Consider the following 4396-nt stretch of genomic DNA (forward strand, 5'->3'; position numbering starts at 1 on the left):
GTGTCAATATTTCTTTAGTACACCATATCCGGATTTCGACAATAAATGTCTCTTTAGTGATGTTAGGGATCGAAACGGTATTTGGAAGGCCATATAAAAAGTACCCTCATTTTTAGAGAAAGTACCCTCCTTTTTAGATTAACTCTTGAATTTTAAGAGTCAATATATAGGATGAACGGATCATATAAACCGGAGGGAAAATATGACACATGCCCAAACAAAAAATATAAACGAGTCTAAATTGAAAACTACGTTCAAACCTATGACTGCGTTGGATAAAAACCGCAATTTTTATACGTGTGCATGTCAAACAAATTTCGTTGTAGAAGGGTCCAAAAACAGCACAAACAACATTTTTCAAAAGACCAAAAGAGTGAAAAAGTATATTTAAACAAAACGCATTTGACGAACAGGTCGAACAACTGATGTTCTTTAACCCTGCTGACTGCCAATTGCGATTGCCAAATAAAATTGATCACAAGATGTAACAAAATGGATCTTAAGGTATCCGACCCATAATAAAGATTTACGGAAAATTTTCCGGAGTTTACCGAGGTGTCAATTTTTTCAACACCTCGGTATTTTCCGCCTAGTAAGCGAAAGTATAGTTATTTTTTTAAAATGACGATTAAAATACCAGAAAGGCTTAATTGAAGTATATTTTCATTAAATATAGAGTAAACGCTAATATTTTTCTATAAATTGTCCAATTTTGACAATCCGGAAACAGAAGTTATGGTAAACAAATATGGACGACTCGGTCGGCTTCCAAGACAGACGAAGGCGTTTTACCAAAAAAATGTACGCCGATTTAAGTCTCTTCGTCTTATCGTCATGCGGAAATAATGTGTGCAGTTTGCATGCACCTGGTTGTCAAATATGTTGTACCGGCATAGGAAGATTAGTTGATAGAAGGAATGAACACACATCACGCACTTGTCTTTTTCATCTGGCGATCTGCTCTGGGAGACTATTTGAATGGATCGTTTACTTTTATGTTTTTAAGTTCTGTATTCATATGTTAAGTGTATATCTGGATGGAATTGAACCCACTTCCTTATGGTCCCTAACCAGGAGAACGTAGTAAACCAAAGGCCAAGCTTCAGTGTAGAACTTTGAGCAGGTGCCAGGTAATTTGCATTTACAAATCCAAACATTTTAAAACTTGAGTTGGACAACATTGTCATGTTAATTATGCCCCACAACACCAGTTTGTCTGATAAAACAGCTGTTAGATGTCATAGTAATCTAAACTAGATACATGCATGAAAATAATTATTATTTACAAAATAATCATGGTCGGTCAGTTTTTATGCTTGTAATAATTTGGGAACAAACACCCACGTCAAGGCAAAAAACAAATACAAACATGTTGATAACAACTGCAAGAAAGCATTAAACAAAAGTGCTATCAGATAATTGATGGATTCAAGCAAAGGCTATCCTTCAACATGTTCAAAAGTTGAATTGCCATGGTACACATACAATGATGTTTGATCATCATGTAGCATGAACCATCAATGGCTTTTTAACTTGTCACATTGACACAGACACTAATCAACACTAATTAATTGATACATGTTTATACTAGCATGACTATAGTAATATATAAATTATTTTGATAATATCCATCTAAATATCATCTAATAATTTAATCAGTATTTCATGTATTTGATTAAAAGTCAAATTCTCATGTACATGATGTAGGATACAAAGAAACATAAATTAAGAGCAAACAAACAATTGACCGTTCATACATGTATGTATATATCTCACTATCTGGGAGTTTTTTCTGTTTAATTTCTATGAATGTAAGAAGAAGTTGGTACTTTACATGTACAAAACAATGTACATGTACTTCCCATTTTAATCTGATATCCATACTGTACTTAATTTTTTTTTATACAATAACTAAAATTTAAATACAGACAAATCATGCAAATATTCAACGACTGAGCGAATAAGACACAAGTACACCAAGGTGCATTGTCCCTGAGTAAATTTTCAGCGTTGTAAGGTCACAAGTTGTAAAGCTTTTCAATATTTGAATTCTTTGATTATTTATTCTTTTTATTAACATGATTAATACATCATGTACATGTACATTGGCAAATAGCATATTTACAACAAATACACAATGTATCATATTATTATAAAATGTATGTGTTTTTTCAATATTTATTATATTTGGTAAGAAACATTGTATAACAAACTAACAAATATAAAAAAGAAGATGTGGTATGATTGCCAATGAGACAACTACCCACAAAAAAACCAAAATGACACAAACATTAACAACTATAGGTCACCGTACGGCCTTTACCAATGAGCAAAGCCCATACCGCATAGTCAGCTTGATCATTTGTACATTTTTGTACATGTACATGTACATTGTATTGCTACATTTATACATTCCTTATCTACATGTACATTGTATGTGCTATCAAAATGAAAATCATTTTTGTAACAGAAATTTATATTTTATTTTTTAGAGAAACCTTCTTTGTTAAAGATGTGACATTAATCCCCCAAACCAACAAAACACAATCATGACAATTGATTAGGTAAGTTGCAGATTATCTGAGATATTTTTGATTATCATCCCAAGAAATGTAGCATACATGTATTACTCTTCTTTCATTTATATGATCATGAAGATACATGCACCTTGTAATTTGTACAGTTGTATACACTGTATGTATATTTCTGCAATCTGTCACTGTTAATTTAAATGTACATTATGGGTCTGTAAATAATCAAAACATGATACATTTTGTAAATGTATAAAGACTAATCATGTGTATTTCCATTAACTAATACACAGGGTTTTTTTTGTGTTCAGATTGATAGCAAAAAATGGGCAAAGGTAATAAATAGAGCAGTTTTCTAAGATACATGTTCATGTTAATTGTTATATATATATTCACCAGATACCAAATACCACACCAAAGCAGACATTTTTAAATGTTGAGGGACCTATGAATACATCTACATCCTTCATTGTAATGGACTTTGAAACAATTAATTGAGTATGTTAGCTAATATTTAATCAATTATGTTTGAACAGTGCTACACTACAGCCTGGGTGGATTTTGCTTTTTTCACCGGCCCACTCCAGCTATAATCTCTTTTTTGTTAAAATATTAATATCTTATACTTTTCTGCTTTTTTCAATTGATTGTACTTTCAAGTCTTTTGATTAAACAAAAGATATTGCATGCCCACTCCTATGGGTGGGCAGAGTTGACAAGCTAGAAAGTTTGCCCACTCCCACTGGGGACGGGTGGACAAAGCAAAATCCACCTGAGCTGTAGTGTATATTTGAAAGTCAATGACTTTTATTAAAAAAAAAAAAAACTTTACAATCTTGTTTTTAATACCCCTATTTATATACAAAAAAAGATGTCATATGATTGCCAAAGGTTCAACAATGAGCAAAGCCCATACCGCATATTCAGCTATAAAAGACTCTGAAATGGCAAATGAAAGAATATGTATTGTGGTGGTGAATTAAAAAGTGTATTCTGACCCCCTCTCCCCCTTCATTTATTTCTGGAACATCCCTCAGTGTTGTAACACATAAAAACATTAAGTAGTAGATTGCTTTCAACCATATACTATAGTGATAATTTTCTTCTTCAAAATGCTAAATTTGAAAGTTTTAATTAATTTGTGATGAATTTTCTTTTTTACTTCCAGTTAGGCAAGATGTTATCTCTCATAACAAAGAGATAGAATATGAAATTGGCAGCCAGTATTGATATATTGTGGTACTAAAAGCTCCAATACCATGAGGGGCTGAAGACATAACAGGAATTGTGTGGGATTTGACCAACCTTAGACTAAAGAGAAAAGTTGTTGCTGCATTACAGATATTTTGAACTCAGCATTTTTTTATTAATGTTTTTAATGTTAATTATCTCCCTTGTGAATAATATTATATTTATTGTTGCAATGAGCATGAATTGAAAGTTCCTCTTGTCTGTAAAACTGTTTTCCCTTGATATTGACCACATTTCATGGATCTGTGAAAAAAAGTAATGTACCCATGGTCAAGTTCATGTATTAGATTCAAATAGCAATAGGTCTGCTTAATTTGGTATACTTATGATTGATCCTGATCTCATTGTCATGGTTTATTGAACAATGTTAATACATGTATTCAAAAGATTTAATATTGATTTTACATTGTATATATAGATATGATAATACTTATTTGTATCTTTTGAACCATCATGACCATGTTATACTTTCATGATAATGTACAAATAAATATTGAAATGTTACATGTATAGAGTTTATTTATATCATTGAAGATGATTATTTCTATTATTTACTATGTGTATGAAGAAGGATAAATACTTTCTGAAATATTTCATGGCAGATAATTAACCTA

At 31.4% G+C, this 4396-nt stretch overlaps 1 long non-coding RNA gene across 1 annotated transcript; it reads left to right on the top strand.

Annotated features, from left to right (window-relative positions):
* The first annotated feature begins 2924 nt into the window (after positions 1 to 2924).
* Positions 2925 to 3886, top strand: LOC139522523 (uncharacterized). The gene is made up of 2 exons (XR_011664462.1): positions 2925 to 3029; positions 3700 to 3886. It is a non-coding gene; the product is annotated as an uncharacterized lncRNA (long non-coding RNA).
* Positions 3887 to 4396: the final 510 nt, after the last annotated feature.

This window comes from Mytilus edulis, chromosome 5 (genome assembly GCF_963676685.1).
Source record: "Mytilus edulis chromosome 5, xbMytEdul2.2, whole genome shotgun sequence".
NCBI lineage: Eukaryota > Metazoa > Mollusca > Bivalvia > Mytilida > Mytilidae > Mytilus > Mytilus edulis.